This window comes from Mirounga angustirostris, unplaced genomic scaffold, assembly GCF_029215605.1.
Source record: "Mirounga angustirostris isolate CCGP_5_RB_7025 unplaced genomic scaffold, mMirAng1.0.hap1 SCAF_1, whole genome shotgun sequence".
In the NCBI taxonomy this organism is placed as follows: Eukaryota; Metazoa; Chordata; class Mammalia; order Carnivora; family Phocidae; genus Mirounga; species Mirounga angustirostris.
The window spans coordinates 131,422,719-131,441,971 of record NW_026991709.1 but is presented as its reverse complement, the minus strand read 5'-3'; the positions used below and the strand labels follow the sequence as shown (position 1 = coordinate 131,441,971).

General features: G+C 34.6%; 1 protein-coding gene across 12 annotated transcripts in view; it reads left to right on the top strand.

The window, feature by feature from the left end:
• Window positions 1-19,253, top strand: part of TBC1D5 (TBC1 domain family member 5) — a 587,897-nt gene that overhangs the window by 46,886 nt on the left and 521,758 nt on the right. For 9 of the 12 annotated variants that reach the window (XM_054504439.2, XM_045903863.3, XM_064588415.1 and 6 more), the window contains exon 2: window positions 8,090-8,152. The gene's annotated coding sequence lies outside the window, so the exon portion shown is untranslated. Of the gene's footprint in view, window positions 1-2,070; window positions 2,091-8,089; window positions 8,153-19,253 lie in introns of those variants that run through there. The other 3 variants (XM_064588410.1, XM_054504437.2, XM_054504438.2) reach the window with 2 other exon arrangements.

Genomic DNA, 19,253 nt, shown 5'->3' with positions numbered 1-19,253 from the left:
AATATTCTCATAGTGTGACCCCTGTGTCTGGTTGAAACAGTGCATTGGAAAAACAACAACAACAAACTTCACCATGAATTTCCAGCTTAAATCCATCTATATTGTAAACCACAAAGTTAGGGTGTTTTGTCTTTTATGTGCTCAGGCATTAACTTTGAATCAATACACCTATGGAATAGTTTGGAGAAAACTTCCTCTTATTTAAGGACCTTGCCCCTGAGCTTTTCAAAAGGCTTTCTGCCTTTCTCATCCTTTACTCACTTTTACCAGATGGATGTTTTAACTGCTTAGCCCAGTTTTATTTTCTATTTAAATTATTTTTCCATATCCTGAGTTGTAGTACCATGTGAATCTTATGAAGATTCAATAAGCAATTAAATTTTAAAAATCTTGCTGAATTGTTTGAATTTGGTGGCACTGAATCAAATAGGTTAATACATCATTTCATTGAGTTTATTTGCTATGTATGCCTAGTGATCGTCCTTTCAATTGAATGTGATGGGAAATGATGCTAAGAAGCAGCCGTTGATTCGATTTTGAATATCTTTTTATATTGTTACATTTAATTTACGTATCTTCTCGTGTATATTTTTTGATACTGTTCAACATGTTCTTTCACTTTTTAAGCTTTTAGCCATTATTATGTCTGTTCTATAAAACCAAGATCCCATCAGGTTATTGTGATGCTTCAGTTAGGTGTGTGTCATACATTTGAAAAATGACCAAACACTTATACAGATACTAGTTATGATTCTTCCTCAGGAGGTGTGATGCCATAATTTCTGTTTTTCAGGTAGGTTTGAATTTATGTTTGATTTCTGTTAGATGTCTGAGCAGGGTTTTTTAAATGAACTGCATTTAGAAATAAAAGAATCTGTTCTGGTTAGAGGATTTGATAGGTAAAGTATGGTGAAATATTATGTAGCTCACTTCACATTGAAAAGGACAGTGAATGGAAATTGGAATCCTGTTCATTTCAGTATAATTTTTTTTATTATTTCAGTTAGCCAGCATATAGTACATCATAAGTTTTTGATATAGTGTTCAACAATTCATTAGTTAGGTATAACACCCAGTGCTCATCACAACACATGCCCTCCTTAATACCCATCACCGGTTACCCCATCCGCCCACCCCCTCCCTTCTGGAACCCTCAGTTTGTTTCCTGAGTCCAGAGTCTCTCATGGTTTGTCTCACTCTCTGATTTGTTCCCATTTTCAGTATAATTGAAGATATCTTTAGCCTGTGCTAATATAAGAATGTATTTCTTCTTGTTTCATAAACTTATATATTAAAAATAACTCTTATTTAATAAACACAGTTTAGTGTTAGTGGCAGTATGGACAGAGTTTAGTGTTTAGTGGAAGTGTGGACAGAATGTTTCTACTGGAAGTGGACATCACTAGCTCTTAAAACTTGATCTCTGGTAACTTTTACTGAGTCCATTTCTTTCTATTTTGTTTATTTAGAGTACATCTAGCCCAAGTTGTTTGTTTTTAAAAATAATGGTCCCTGGGTCCTGGGATCGAGCCCCACGTCCGGCTCCCTGCTCAGTGGAGAGCCTGCTTCTCCCTCTCTCTCTGCCTGCCGCTCTGCCTACTTGTGCTTTCTCTCTGTGTGTCAAATAAATAAATAAAAAAATCTTAAAAAAAAAAAATAGTAGAAAATGCTAGTCTGGAATTGTGTTGCGGTAATTGTGGTGGATGTAGCCTCTGCACTGATAATGAGTTAATAGCCATGTATTTACCTGTATCTTTATTATCTGTTTTTTCTTATATCTTAGATTGTCCAAGTGTGTCTTCAATTAAGCTGGGAAGTTTTCAACCATTATTTGAATGTTACCTATACTCTGTTTCTCTTTTAAATTCTTTTCTAATCTTGATCTACTTGTGTGTTTTTTGTTTTGTTTTTTTAAGATTTTATTTATTTGACAGAGAGAGACACAGCGAGAGAGGGAACACAAGCAGGGGGAGTGGGAGAGGGAGAAGGAGGCTTCCCGCGGAGCAGGGAGCCCGATGCGGGGCTCGATCCCAGGACCCTGAGATCATGACCTGAGCTGAAGGCAGACGCTTAACGACTGAGCCACCCAGGTGCCCCAATCTACTTGTGTTTTAGAGCATTGCTACTTAAAGTGTGATCTTCAGATCAATGCTGGTCTACAAACTGATTTCATTGGTCTATGATGAGTTATGGACAGAAATTTGAAGTAAGCTTTTAGAAACTTTTTTTTTTAAAGATTTTATTTATTTATTTGAGAGAGAGAATGAGATAGAGAGCATGAGAGGGGGGAGGGTCAGAGAGAGAGGCAGACTCCCTGCTGAGCAGGGAGCCCGACGTGGGACTCGATTCCCGGACTCCAGGATCATGACCTGAGCCGAAGGCAGTCGCTTAACCAACTGAGCCACCCAGGCGCCCACTTTTAGAAACTTTTAATAACAACTTGATATTCTTGTGACATCCAAGCACAAGATTTTTTTTAAAAAAATTCACTTTTACTGAATTTTACAGTTTTTGTCTGTAGTGGATTGACAGTTTGAAAAATGTTTCTTCACAGGTGGTTTCAGCATTATTTTGTTAGACCTTATTCTATTCTTTATATATTTTAGCTGCTTTTACATATTTTTTCTTTATCTCTCTGACCTGAATTTTAGATCGGTTTTAAATGTCTTTCTAATTCTTTCTCTACTTGTATTGAGTCGGCTATTTAACTTTTACTGCGAATTAAAACTTACGTTTTTGATTTCTTGAGGATTTATTTAACTTGTGTATATATATTTTAAGCCTTTCTGTTGACTGAAACATCTTCATTGTATAATTTGTTCAGTAGTTGAAGAATCTGTAGTCTAATCCTGCTGTCTTTTGTTCTTTTGTTTGTGTTGACTCATTCATTGTATCTAGTATCTTTGTATATTTTGTGACTTTTTTTTTTTTAATTTGAGTAGGGTTTTTTGAAAGCTGCTGTATTGTTTGAGGCCTGTATTGAACTTATTTTCTTTCACCAATAATTTGCCTATGTTTCCCGCAGATGCCTGGGGGTATTAACAGTTTAAGAGTACTTCAAACGACATCATCATATGAGATTTATTGGATTATATATGTAGTGTGAATTTAGTCTGAGAACCGTTTTGAAGGTTACACTTTGTGGATACTGTGTTGAGAGAATTGATAAAACATTCTTGCAGTAACAAAATTATAGAGCTGGAATACAGATTAGGGTTTGCTAGGGGTTAGGGATGGTGGGGTCTGGGGTGGGTATGACTGTAAGGGGTAACAGGAGGGAGATCTTTGTGGTGCTCTTAACCTAAGGGTGTAGCCCTTTGGCATAACAGCTTTATATAGGTGTTTCCTTTTGATAGACTTTGAGAGTCTATCCTGAGCCTGTGTATGTAGCCATCAAAATGTAAGCCCAGTTTTCTGCAGTGGAACACATACTCTCAAGATAAAAGGTGGTTTCTGGTTTTGCTTATTCTACTTTTGTTTATGGCTTATGAGAATACTGTACTTTCTTGCCAGCTAAGCAGTTCATTGAAATAGATTTTTCTACTAACTTTTAAAAGTAACCTTTAAGAGTATCAAGGTATCTAGTCTGCCATACTGCTGGAAATCAGTGTCCCCATCTATCTACAATTTTGTTTCTTATAAAGTATGTTGCTATTTTGCACCTCAGCTTTCTTATATTTTTGTTATTATAATAGGCATTTTTCTTTATCTCCTTGGTCTGTCAGACTTATTGTGTAGGCCCGTCACAGTCTATGCCCTGTTATGTTTTCTAATCTCTTTTCTCCCTGTTCTTTCACTAGCTGTATTATGGTTTATTAAAGACATCGTGTATTGTAGTTATCATTCTTTTACTCATGTCATTCCATCCCACTTAAATGCTATCTCTTCTTTTGACTCCAACTGCTTCTTCTAGCACTGTTTGACATTTTGGGCTGAATAATTCATTTCTGTGGGGGCTCTCCTGTGCATTGTAGGATGTTAGCAGCATCCCTGTCCTCTGCCCATTAGATGCAACTAGTGACTTCCATTTGTAATAACCAGAAGTGTTTCCAGACATTGCCAAAGGTCCTTTGAAGGGGGTGATGCCTCCCAGAGTTGAGAACCACTGTCCTAGCCCTATTTGAATTTGGTCTCAGTTGAAGAGTCTTCCCTGATTATTTGTGCCTGTGGCGTTTAGCTTTCGGATTTTTTGGTAGTACATATTGTCCTGATTGTACACTTGCCTCTTTTTACATTTGGTTGTGAATTTCTTTCTCTCTCTCTCCCTTCCTCCCTGCCTTGTGTGTGTGTGTGTGTGTGTATATGTATGCATGTGTGTTTCTTTGTCTTATTTGACCAAGTTTTAGAGTGTAGGGAGCATATATTTTACTTTTTTATTTGCTGTTTTGATCCATTCAATACACATATTAGTAGTTTTAAATATATCAATTGCTTGCCTTTTTCCTGTTTTTCTATTTTTTATATGATAGCAATAGGGGCTTAGGAAATTGAATCACTCTAGAAAATGTGGAGAACTTTGAGGTGTTCCAAATTATGAGACTTACAGACAATAGAGCTAATACCAATGTAGCATTGGTTTGTATACCCAGTAATAGCTCTGGAAAAGTCAAGACAATGCAAGATAGTTGTAAAGATATAAGAAAGATGTAATTTCTGTTAGATGTGTATCCATTATATAAGTAACCAGAAAAATGTGCAATAGAGTAGAGAAAAATTGAGAAATATAGAAAGTGGAAGGATTTGTAGAAGCATGAAGTACGAATGATTAGTTCTACAGAGTGATGTGAACAAAGTAATCAGTATGTCAGGGTAAATTGTTAGGAATGATGGATGTAGCATCTGGCTAAGAGTGACTTGTATAAAGCTGACAAATGTGATATGTGAATGTTAGTAAGTTGAAAACAAGTTGGGCACAGAGAGGTTAGCTTCTTATTACCAACTAAAGAGAAACCTACATGTTTTGACCCAGTTGGGAAAGATACAGCTCAGTTATAGATTCCCCCCACTTTTTTTTTAATTACGAGCAAATTCTAAATAAAAATGTAAATTGAAGCTTGAATCTAATTACTTTTATAAGGTGCTTTTCCTTATCTAGGCCAAAATCTTCATGTAAAGTAATCATAAGTAGGGATTCTGGGTGGTTCAGTTGGTTAAGCATTTGCCTTCGACTCAGGTCAGGGTCCCAGGGCCCTAGGATCGAGTCCTGCGAGTCCTGTGTCGGGCTCCCTGCTCAGTGGGGAGCCTGCTTCTTCCTCTCCCTCTGCCCTCCACTTGTGCTCTCTCTCTCTCACTCTCTATCTCAAATAAATAAAATCTTAAAAAAGAAAGAAAAGTAATCATAAGTATAGTATGTGTTCATTGTAGAAAAATTAGAAAGTAATCAAAAGTATGGGGAAAGTGAAAGTTAGTTACAGTTCCCAAAGCCTAAACCACTATTATCATTTAGATTAGTTCCATTCTCTTGAATTTTATATGATTTCAGTCTGTCTCTGGATATAGATATATGATGTGCCTATGTGTATGTAAAAATATATACTGTGTATACATATATGTATGTGTTGGTATCTATATTTATATAAAATAGGGGTTATTTTAAATGAAATGTTTTATAGCCTGTTCTTCATTTAATATTATGAATACTTCTCCATATCAGTAAAATTCTAAAGTGTGATATTTAGTGACTACATAGTATTCTATTCTGAGATTATCCCTAAATTTATTTAAACATTTACTTAAACATTTAGGTTTTCTTTCATACATACACAAATCTGTGTACATGTACCAATAATTTCCAGTGAACCACCCTCATGAAAAATTTTGAGTGCATCTCCCATTTTCTTTGAAGAGTTGTAACCTCCACTTATAATTTGCCCTACAAAATTCATCTTACGTGTCTTCCTTAGTAAGAACAACCCCAGTATTAATAGCTGGGCATTATTACCAATGTTGGAGACTACATTTCCTATCTTCCCAGATGGTTAGGTGTGGCCAAAGGATAAAGCTATGGTTTATAAGCTGTAGGCTGAAATAACACAGGAGAGTTAGAAGGCAGCAAGGTGGGCCTTTTCCTCACCTTTCTTTTTCTGCTACCTGCAGCGTGCATGTATTAGCAAGAGTGCCCATAGTCTTGGAGTATGAGGTAACTTGGAGTAGAAACAGTATGTAGTAGAGCAGAAAGATGGAAAGAACTTAGGTCCTCAGTATTTGGAGCTGCCACATCAGCTTTTGATTGTCTGTTTCTGGACATTTACATGGGGAGAGTCCTCTCCCTTTTTTTTCCCTAAGTCTTTATATTATTATAACTTAAGAACATTTTTTGGCTTGGGAAGGATAGGACCTAATTCTATCTGATAAAGGATACCATTGTTTAATACTCTATGTAGTAATGTAATAGGTCAAATGTAAGGAAACATGCATTGTGTCATGGTAGATTTTGGATCTATGTTGCAAACAAAAATCTACTTTAAGACTGGAGACAGATTAATTGGTATTGAAAGGAAGGTGCTTAAAATGATACATAATTTTTGGATGTTTTTGTTAGCTATATTGCTGAATTTTGTTCTCAAGTGCTTTTAATAATTATCACAAATATTGTTTCAGAAAACACTTGGTAGCTTTAGGCAAAAGCAAACAAACAAAATCCCCCCAAAACACCAAAACAGAAACAACCCACAAAACCGACCCATAAACCATTGAGGATTGTATATTGTATTTGAATAATCCCTTCAAGCCCTATGAATTTTTAATATTAAATATCTTGGCTAGTCACTTTGACAAAGCTCAAAAATGTGACTTTTAATGTTCTCTTACTAACTTTATTGGAAGAATTTTGAAAAAACGAAAAAATTTTTTGTTACTGTAGACTTTTTTTTAGTATTGATTCTAAGAAAGTTGTTCATGGCTTTAGTGAAATGAGTGAAGGATACACATTTAAAAAATAAACTTTTTTTTGAGCAGTGTTAGGTTTACAGAAAAATTGAGCAGAAAGCACAGAGTTCCCACATACCCCTTTCAAGAATATACATTTTTTTTCCAGGGTATTCCACTGCATATAATATTACACACATTACAGAAGACTTTACATCTCTGAACCAAATTTGTACTATTTTATAAGAGGAAAACTGTACACTACTAAAAATCATTTTATTCTAACCTTAGGTTTCCCCATCCTCAGCACTATTAACATTTTAGGACAGATAAGTCTTTGTGGGGGTCTTGTCTATGCATTATAGGTGTTTAGCAGCATCCCTGAGCTCTACCCACTAGATGCCAATAATATTCCCCAGTTATGACAACCAAAAATGTATGCAAACATTGCCAGATGTCCCTTGGGATGCAAATTGTTTCCCAGTTGAGAACCATTGCTCTAACCAATTTATGATGTTTTAGGATTTGCTATATTTTTTAGGTTGAGTTCAGATTTAAGGGGTCTGTAGTTTGAGGAACCTTTACACAGAAGTTGTGTAGATAAAGTTAGAATCTTCCCTTACACTTGGGGACCGTAGACAGTCTTCTCTTCAAATGTACTATATTGTTTGAATTTATCTGTAATGCGTAAAAAAACCCACTTTAGAGTTCTTATTTCTGTGTGAAAGGCTATCATAGTTTGGGATCTACTATTTATGGATTTCAGGAGTACTATACTGTGGGTAGATACAAACTTTAAATGTGCAATGAAGACTGATTGATGAGGTCAATTGTGTTTTGATTCTTTGTGGTGCTCTAATTAGATTGTCATTATATTCAAATTGTTACAAGTTAAGTGATCTCATGTATTCTATCAAGGACTTTGAGCTTCTCAAATTGAGGATAGCATTAGATGTCAGCCAATCACTTTGTCCTTCAAAGTTTTTGCCTTTATATCTGAAATCCTGCCAATTGTAACAGCTTGTGTGTCAGTTCCAATAGAGGAAGCTAGCCTCTGTTAGCTTGTACTTAGTCCACTAAAGACTTCTAAAAACTTTATGTAGTTTACAACTAATAATGTCCACTTCCCACTGCTACTTTGTACAATTACAAAACCTTGTTCACCTGCGATGAAATCTCATCTGTAATAATTAAGGTTATTCTTATTGTTCTATCTCTGCAGAAAATTTCCAAAGACTTGGTGAAGATAGGAAAACTATCAGAAAGGCAGTGGCACAATTATCCTGTAAGTATTGCTTTGAAAAAGAAGTGTAAGTTAAGAATATTTTAAGTATCCAGTTGTTTGGGGGAAAATAAGTTAGGCAAAGGTATTATATGTAAAATACAGAGCAGGATATATTATAATCATATTAATAATTTATACGAACTAATCCAGTGCAGTCCTTTAAAAATTGAAAATGTGTTATTATGTATTGAGATGAGGATTTTACCAATAGCATTGAAAAATATTTCTAATTCTAACAAGGATTGATCTAGTTTATGTACATTTGCTTATTTAAAACTATCAGAATCCAGAAAATCATTGTAGTTTTGTAGGCTTGTGATTTGTTTGGGTGACTTATTGTTTAGGTTATTTTGCAGAATTATTTATTTGCTGATTTATTTATGTATTTCATTATTTATTTATTTGATTATTTAGTAAATTATTTATCTGATGAATTATTAATACATCTTCATGACATGCTTTAAATTATTTATAACTTAATTTTGAGTTTATTGCTTTTAGAGCCTGCATTGTTACTGACTAGTTTTGATTTTTTTCTTTGCGGTTCTTTAAAATTAAAGTATTAGCTCTAAGGCAAAAGTGTATTCATTGCAGTGCCCATGGATTTTTTTTTCTTTTTTTTTTCCTCAGTAATTTGTGGTAGAGATGAAATTTCAGTTATGCTTTGTTTAGTTCTAAATTTACCTGTTTAGGGTTACTGATGATAGAATGTTTATGTATTATGTGCATACTCATTGTAGAGTCACTTATGAATTAATGATATAGCCTATAGTATGTAAACTGAGATTGAACATGTAAACCTCAGTCCACATTATACTTTGTTTCTCTAAAGGGCAGGTCTGCATTTCTTACTTGCTTTAGAATAACTAACAGAGTCTTGTTATTTTATTTTAGAGGCAAATCTATTTTACTATTGGGATATATATAGGAAAGTTCAGAGAAATGAAGTCCAACTTAGATTTGGATCCCTGAGATATAAATTTGATGTAGCCTTTATTTTTTAAAATTCTCATTATATGTGTATTTGGCAAATAGCATGATGCTGATATAAATTTTTATACCAGCCATAGTGACATATTTAATATCATCATATCCCTTATGGAAAGTTTTATACAACTTTATTTTAATGAACTAAAATGGACAAGGGCTTTTATAAATGAAAGCTATAATTTCTCTGACTTTAGCTAATAATTCTCTTATGTAATGTTTCTATTTTTAACCAAATAAGGTATTTTTTCTTTCATCTGATTCTATTTCATAAGATAGTGCAGTTATTAGTGCTCTGTCATTGAATAGGTTTAATGAATAGGTTAAGTAGTTGGGTAAAAGAATGTCATATGCACAACTTAGTCTTCTGTGTTTGCTTGCAGTGAATTACTGTGTACTTTACAGTTTTAACATTTCAGAGAGAGACAGCATTGTACAATTCAAGTTAGGATGCTGTTTCTTAATTTGATTTGATTTGATTTAATTTTTTTCTTTTTGAGAGAGAGAGCGTGAGCAAGGGGCGGGATGTAGTAAGAGGAGCAGAGGGAAAAGGAGAGAGAATCTTAAGCAGGCTCCACACCCAGAGCGGAGCCTGATGCGAAGCTCGATTTCACAACCCTCAGATCATGACCTGAGCTGAAATCAAGAGTCAGACGCTTAACTGACTGAGCCAAAAGGCACCCCAGGATGCTGTTGAAATATGGTGAAAATGGCCTCTGTAGACAGGTTTTACTATGGAATGTAAATTATGCATATATATATATATATATATATATATATATATACCCACATTTCTTATTTTGAAATATTGAATATATGAATGTTTAATTGGAATATTGCTTTAGCGTCTTCATATGTTTGCCTTAAAGGAAGTGGTTTCATTTGATTTATATACATGGATTTAAAAATGTGTGTATTATACATATCTGTGACTTCTGTTTTGGAGATGAACAACCACAAATACTGTCAGATATGGAATTTTATTTCAAAATGTGCTTCAGTATGCCAATGTGGACTTCTTTTGAAGAAAAAAGCTGCCTTCTCCAATGTTGAATAAGATCTTACTATGTTAGTTGTCACAATAATATGCCCAGCCACACTATTAATATGTATTTGTGGAGTATTAGCTGTGTTATCCAAGTGGTCTTCATTGGAAGACAAACATATGTGCATGCACACACATACACATATGCACACATATGGGAAATTTTCTCCTGACATCAAAACAATTTTTTAGGACTTGTTTTTGGAAGGAGACATCAGTGGAAATTTTCATAATAATAGCTAGCATTTATTAAGCACTTATTATGTGCAGGTACAGTGCTTATATGTTTTATATGGATTATTTTTCTTCACAGTGAGATAAATACAGTTACTGTCTTCATTTTATGAATGAGGAAACAGAAACTTGGAGATGTTAAGTAACTTGCTCATTACCACACACATGGCAGTAAGTGAAGCCGCTGGGATTAGGACTCATTTTGTCTGACTCTCAAGGGTTTTTCTTTTCTTTTCTTTTTTTTTTTTTTTAAAGATTTTAGTTATTTATTTGAGAGAGAGAGAATGAGAGAGCACATGAGAAGGGGGGAGGGTCAGAGGGAGAAGCAGGCTCCCCGCCGAGCAGGGAGCCCGATGCGGGACTCGATCCCGGGACTCCAGGATCATGACCTGAGCCGAAGGCAGTCGCTTAACCAACTGAGCCACCCAGGCACCCCTCTCAAGGGTTTTTCTTAGCCCATTACAGTTTTGCATGTGTAGTTGGTATTAACCAGTTTTGGGTGGTGTTTGGTTTTTTTTTTTTTTTTTTTTCATTTTTGTTTTTGAGAATGTAGTTCTTTATTTCTGATAGGTTTAACTTGCTAAGTGTATTCACTTTGTGTTATACTTGGTCATCTTTTCTAAACAGTAGGCAGTACTTGAGCTTCTTGAATTTTCTGACTTGATTCTTCTTGTAATCCCATATAGTGGATCAGAATTACATAAAAAGAATTTGTGCCTCAGGGAGATTATATGGTTTGCCTGGTGGATGTCCAACATTCAGGTCTTTGGACTCCTAAGCCCAAGGCCATTTCCAGGGCTCTGTTAGGTCAAGTCTGATTTCCTTATAAAAATAATGGTATTATCAGGGTTAGACACATATTGTTAAAAGAATGATTAAGAGTCTGATGCCTGAGCTTTTATAGAAATGGCCACAAAGGTACTATTAAATTAACTCTAAATATAGTGTTTAATGTACAGTTAAGTATTTTAACATGTGTGTAAAAAAGATGAGAAAATAGCCAATTGTAATTTTAAACACTTAAATGTAATTATTTAAAAGATTTTGTAGAGCCTCCAGGAGTAAGGAAAAATGTTGTGAATTTGGTGTGAGGCTAAGAGAATGGGATCTTTATATTCTGTTTGCTACCTGAAGACAAAGATAAGCCTTCATCATCCTGGGTCTGAAGTACACAAACATAAGAAAACAGATGAGCTAGGGTTAGCAGAAGAGTTTGGGTGATGTTGGTGTGAGTGCCATAGGTAGCTGCATTTGTATGAACAACAAGGTATTGTGTGAATCAGAGTTTTTAAGTTAGAGTTTCCAAATAAATAATTAATGTTACATCATAAAATCCTCAAAATCTGTGATTTAGGTAATATGAAATACTGTAATAGCTAGGATGACCATATAATTTATCTTCCAATTCAGGACACACTATTACTAGTGTGATAGCAATATCTCACCTGTCTATGAGTAATTCCTAATACCCTTATATAACATATATTTAAGAGGAATCTTAATTCATGTACAATATCTTTAAAAATATTTGATTTTGTGATAAAACTGACTTCTTTTGCCAGTATTTGTATATTTTTGTTAGGCAACCAAGGCAGTTTGTGGCTATGACTTTTATCAAGTGTGACTGATGTTTCACAGCTTTTGGAGCCTATTTTCAAGGTGAAAGTAAAGAGGTATTACAATTGGGAACAGAAAGATGGGGCTGGCAAAGTTGCTTATGGTATAGTAGAAAGTTCTAAAATTTCTCTTCATATCATACGTTGTAGTATTTTCTGTGCTCATTTTTGCCTTCTAAATCTTTTAATTGGTGGCATATTTAACGTTGTACTGAAAACTAATCCTATTTGTTCTACCTTCCAAATATAAATTTTATGTTGGATGATCCAGTGTTTTCCCCCATCCCCCCCAAAAATCCATGTTATATATCATGTATGTATCGATATGTTGGCAGTTTTGCCAAAATATTTTTAAAAACAAGTGTTTTTCCTTGGTGAAATTTTGTATGGGAAAACAGGAATCTCTAGAAAAGGTTTTTTTTAGTTTTCTTTTTAATTCCCTCTTGACAGGTATTTATCTAAAATGACATATTACATTATTAACATCATAATTAGATTATTAAGGTTCCAGTTTATTTGCCTCTAGAGCATTAGATGATTTGTTAAGTTGAACCAAGTAACCACACTGACATATTTGTGTTTGATTGTACAGTAAAAAGAAAAAATTCTTCTGTAATAATTCTTACTCATTCATACGTATAATATCAGAACTCTTTTTGTTCAGAAAGGCCTGTTATGCTTGGTAACAAAGGAAGAGCGTCCTTATATTCTACCTTGAGTTTGTCACAGTATAAAGTACTTCATAAAATACTATTATGGTTGTAAGAGTAGTAACATTACTTATATGTTGGCTCTGAGAGTAGCTCCTTTATAATTATGACAAGTGAAAGTACAGCCAAAGGTCATGTTAAACACAAAATTTCTTTCACACCTCTTCTGTTTTGTGGATAGCATGTGAAGTACTGTGGGTCCCTGCACTGATATTTTAAGAGAACAACCCAAGGTTGTTCCTGTGGAAGTGTTTCAAATACCTTTCTCCCTAATCTCCTGTGCGGTTGCTAAATTTGGCATGAATGTATATTTGAATCCTGGACTAATTAAATAGAACCTTATTAAATTTAGAGTTTGCAAAATAAAAAATGGGACTCATACAGTAAGGATTTCTTGGGGCACTAAATAATACTGACATATGAGTCTTTAATAATACTGAATATTATAAATGCAGTATCTCAGTGTTGATGTTGCTCAGTGAAACAATGAACACCGACCAACATAGCAACAACAAAAACCAAGTAAAATCCACACTAAGGAAATTATGTAAGCATGGCATGCCTATACATATACACTTTATTGATTATATTCTATTTTTGACTTTAATTTGGCTAAGTAAGAGTTGGAATATTAAAAAGATACATAGGAAAGCTTTCTATTAAAATTACATAAAGAGGATATACATATGATCTAGGGTGGTTATCAAATCTCTTTAAGTCATTCTCTTTACACAGTATCAAAAAATATAGGTCACAGGATGTTTGGAAGAGGATAAAATTGGCAAGTTTCAATTTTTTGTATAATTGATGTGTTTATGTTTTTGAAACACTTTTTTCTATTGTTTTTCCCACTATAGTCTGCTCTTTGCTGTAAGACTTCTAGAGTTATGATTTCTAAATAAGAGTGTGCTGCCTCAAAAGGGGAGTTTTGGAAATTATGCTTTTGTTTGTCACAATACTGTGGGAGTGTTTCTGGCATTTACTGGATGTAGCTCAGGGATGCTACGTATCCTAAAATGTATGGGGCAGTCTCGGACTATAAAAGACTGTCTTGAGTACCATGTAACTTTTCAATGTCTGCTTGCTTAAGTTTTTTTCAAAGATAAAGTAGTAATATTTTCATGTATAATAATACTGACAACTTTTTGTAAGATGTTACATGAAGAATCTTATGCTTGAGGGGAAATTTGTGTGGAGGGGAAGTTTAAGGAGAATAAAGAAATCCTCTCAAAATTCTGTGTAATTTACTTCACACATTCTTTCCACATCCTGATTTATATATAGCATTTCTTTTTTTTTTTTTAAAGATTTTATTTATTTATTTGACAGAGAAAGACATAGCGAGAGCAGGAACACAAGCAGGGGGAGTGGGAGAGGGAGAAGCAGGCTTCCCGCTGAGCAGGGAGCCCGATGTGGGGCTCGATCCCAGGACCCTGAGATCATGACCTGAGCCGAAGGCAGACGCTTAATGACTGAGCCACCCAGGCGCCCTATATATAGCATTTCTAACTAGAAATTTAGCTGGAAAGTTGTCAGTTCAGTAATGCAATTTACTGGAGGCTCAAGAATACTGATTGCAGGGCGCCTGGGTGGCTCAGTTGGTTAAGCGACTGCCTTCGGCTCAGGTCATGATCCTGGAGTCCCGGGATCGAGTCCCACATCAGGCTCCCTGCTCAGCAGGGAGTCTGCTTCTACCTCTGACCCTCCCCCCTCTCATGTACTCGCTCTCTCTCATTCTCTCTCTTGCAAATAAATAAAATCTTAAAAAAAAAAAAAAAAGAATACTGATTGCAAATATGTAATAAGATGTTTAAGACTTTTGTAACAACAAACTGAATTTTAAATTAATGGAACTCACTGAATTTTATTAGTTGATAAAGATTGTTTAAAGATATTTCATAATTGCCATCCTAATTAAAATTTCATTTTTTAGAATAATGATAATATGTTGTTAAAATTATATTTTAAAATCATTTATTTTTATGTTGCCTAGTGTTCAGTAGTACTATGATAACCATTCCAGGAGGTTATTATATAACTTCTCTGTAACTTCTTGTAATACATACTCACTCTATTTACTATTTTTTATTTTAGGAGGATGTAGTCTCTATTATATATATATTTTTAAATTTTATTTTATTATGTTAATCACCATACATTACATCATTAGTTTTTGATGTAGTGTTCCATGATTCATTGTTTGTGTATAACACCCAGTGCTCCAAGTACTAGAGACTTAATGTATACATGCCTTGACAATGTGGTGGTATTACTGGGATATATTGTAATCACACTGTACCATGTCTTTGCATAGGTAATTGTTTGACACTGCGCTTAAAAATAAAACCCAGGTCAGTTGCACTAACACCGTATTTCATAATTTTTTCCATTTGAACAGTATGTAATTTGTATTGGCATTTTAATCTTTATTTCATTTAAGCTTCTGTATCTTTTTTTTTTTTTTTTTAAGATTTTATTTATTTGCGAGAGAGAGAATGAGAGACAGAGAGCATGAGGGAGAGGAAGGTCAGAGGGAGAAGCAGACTCCCTGCTGAGCAGGGAGCCCAATGTGGGACTCGATCCAGGGACCCCAGGATCATGACCTGAGCCAAAGGCAGTCGCTTAACCAACTGAGCCACCCAGGCGCCCCGCTTCTCTCTTTATCTTCACATTAAATGAATTTTTGTCTGTAATCACTTAACACTAATTTTTATTCTAGAGTTCTCCTGTACTGCTCCTTTTTTCGTTTTCTTGTACTTCTTATGGAGAATGACTTCTTTTGTCTCTTAGATCTATCTAAATTTATTTATTATATATAGGTGCAAATATGTGACTTTTATTCTCCCTTCTTAAGTAGCTATGCCTAAGCATTTATTTAATGAAGTAAGTATTTTGATATAAATTACTTCTATTTTTCATTAATGTTATGGTTAGGGAATTAATATTGGTTTAAAAAGAACATTCTATGTGTAGTTAGATTTTATTATCTCTGAACTTCATTTCAGGATAGTACAGAGAATTAAAGGGGAATTGGATCTGGTGGGATTGAGAACCATTGTTGTAGAAATGTGTGCTTATTCCTCCTAGCTGTTCCAACTCACGTGCTTAAAGAATACTTCCAGATTAAATTGGAGCTTCTATCAAAACTAACAATTCATGTAGAATTAAATACTTCAGCATTAAACACTCTTCTAGTAAGGAATATAGGGACTTACTCTGATTTCTTTGATAGTTTTGTAGATGAAAATTAACTGCATAGGAAGTATATGTAATAATGGAGTCAAAAAAGGAGATTTTATTTTGTCCATAAGACCACCAGATAGAGTGGGCACAGTTTTTCACTTAAGATTTGAAAAATAACTAATGCTAATTAATCAGTTTGGGGGGGATTCTAAAATTGATGAGTGATATAATAATTTAGAACCATTTTGAACTGTTGTTTATATCTCTAAATCAGTCTCCACTTCATAGAAACTATACTGTTATATTTTGTTATTGGTTTCCTAAATGAAACCTAATTATAAAATAATCCAGTTAAACCCTTTTTGTGAGTGAAAATTGTGTGTGTATGAATGCATTTTTTTTATAGATACATGATTTTGTTTATCTTCAAAGTGACACTATTTATAATGCATATGAGCATAACTTTAGAGATGAATGTAACAGTTTGTCAGTCATTTACTGGTAGAGACTTATCTGAAGATAGCCATTGTCATGGGGTTTCCTTCCAGCCTCACAGGCATCTTTGCCTAGGTAAAGAGTACTTGCTTCTAATTGCTTCCTCTAGTATTGTTTACTGTGATTACTGTTTTCTTTAGCTGCTACTGCCATTTTCATTCATGGCTGTGAGGTACTGAAGTGATCTAGAAGGTCAAGGGTTGGTATCTCTGTGGTTGGATAGCTTTGCTCTGGTCCTTATCTGTGATTACAAATCATTGTCTTTTTTCTGGCTTCACCTCCTTATTATACGCACATACATCTTAGGAAGGGTTAAAATGCCTTTATTTTACTCTCAGACTTGATTAATAGTTTGGTTGAGTATAGATTTTTAGGTTGTAGGTAATTTCTTTTAGAATTTTTAAGGCTTTGTTTCACAGCATTTGGTGTTGCTTCCAAGAACTCCATGGCCTTTTTCCCCCCACCACATTGTTTTCTGCTGTGCATGACCTGTTTTTATTATTCTGAAAGCTTTTAGAATCTTTATCTCTGAATTTGTATGATGGTGTGTCTTGGAATAGATTTTATTCATTGTTTATACTGGCACTTGAAAGGACCCTTTCATTCTGGAAGCGAGTGTTTTTCAGTTTGGGGAAGTTATCTTGAATTAATTCATTCTCCTTTTTGTTTTTTTCTCTTATTTGGAAATTTGTCACCAGGGTAGTAGAGTTGGCATGTGTGAGGCTGAATGTTACTGACTGTGGACAAAATAGTTTGCTTCTCCTCACTATCTTTTTTTTTTTTTTTTAAGATTTATTTATTTGAGAGAGAGAGAGCGCACACAGGGCAGGGGGTGGGGAGCAGAGGGAGAGAGAGACTCCCAGGAAGACTTCTTTTTTTCTTTCTTTCTTTTTTTTTTTTTTAAAGATTTTATTTATTTATTGGAGACAGAGAGAATGAGAGAGACAGAGAGCACATGAGAGGGGGGAGGGTCAGATGGAGGAGCAGACTCCCTGCAGAGCAGGGAGCCCGATGCGGGACTCGATCCCGGGACTCCAGGATCATGACCTGAGCTGAAGGCAGTCGCTTAACCAACTGAGCCACCCAGGCGCCCCCCCAGGAAGACTTCTTGCTGACCGTGGAGCTCCACATATCGTGGCCTGAGTCAAAATCAAGAGTCTGATGTTCAACCAACTGAGCCACCCAGGCGCCCCTCCTCACAGCCTTTTATGATAAGTTCTTTGATGAGTTACTTCCCTTGATAGGCTATTTTGCAAAAATTTGAGATCTTTTTGGGGTTTGGGAAGGAGAGGAAATCGGCTCATCATCTTAATCTTTTTTGAATCAATCCTTTTATGAGTTGTTCGCTCCTTACCTCTTTCCTGGCTAACTTATCCTGCAAGATGCAGCTCTCAAAAGCTTTCTCTGATTTTTCAGTGATATCACCTCACTTTCCACAAATCTTTGTAGAGCACTTATTGTACAATGTTATAATTATTAGTTTATTGCTTATCTTTGTAACAAAAACAGGAGTTGTCCTATTTTTACCAGTATTTCAATACAAAAATAGTATTTCTTAAATGAATGAAAACATGAACAAAATATAGAAATGAGATCGATGGTAGGCAACAACAGTACAGTTTTGTCAGAAGAATTGTAGTTATTTCTTATTTTGATTATTAGTGTTTGATAAATAAAAAATAAAAATGGAGATTTACTTTTAGTAAAATGTTAATACTGTTAGTGTCCTATGGTAATCAAATTAATGTCTTTATATTGAGGCTAAAATACAAAGTAGTCATGAGAGTTTCAATGTAAGGGAGCATCTTTTTTAAGGCATTTGATTAGGAATTAAGCTATAAGATACTAAAAAAACAACTAGTGAAGAGTTGTATATTAAGGGGAGTACAACAAAATCATAGGGAAGAGACAAGAATGGAGAAAAATTCTTGTCTTTTGGTTAACATAGCATTCTAATAATTCCAAATAATAAAATTGAAAATTCTAAGAAAACAGGATATATTTATTTTGTGAAAACTTGGCATATCCATAGACAAAAGGAAAACATCTGAATTAGCACATGATTTTGTTAAAAAGACCTTCTCACTCTCTTGAATTCAAGTTTCACCATCAGAATTACCTGTTATCTCTTTCTGGAATATTTTCCTTTGATCATAATTTTGTTTTGTTTTATTAATTTTAACTTTAATGGTAGGAAATAAAATTTTATTTTAAACTATTTGACTCATGACTCATGTTTTCATACAAGTTAAAATAAATCAATCACGGGTGCATGGGTGGCTCATTTGGTTAAGCTAAAGATAGCTAAATTACTATTGATTTCAGCTCAGGTCATGATCTCAGCGTCCTGGGATTGAGCCCTGTTCAGTGGGGAGTCTGCTTGTCTCCCTCTCCCTCTACCCGCGCCAGCATGTGAGCACACATGCTCTCTCTCTCTCAAATAAATAAATCTTTAAAAAGAAAAGTAAATCAATCTGGAAATATGTACTGAGTACATAGAAGTCCCTGGTTGGTGTGAAGAGGTATTCACTTTTGAGGTGTACTTTCTTAAGATGTATACACATAAGGAGTGGCAGGTACAAAGTTCAGTAGGATGGGAAATGTCTTAAAATTCTATATGGTGACCAAGATGGGATTTAGAGTAATTTAGCTATCTTTAGTAGAGTGTTGACATATTCTTAAGTTATATCTTAGGCATGTTGTATATAAAAGCAGTAAGGATTGATAACTTGATAAAGTTACTTAACTTGTTTTTAATGTTTAATATTTATCTCTTATTTTAGTCCATAGACCCTGTATCTTTAGGGCCTAGTGATTGTTCTCCATGAGTT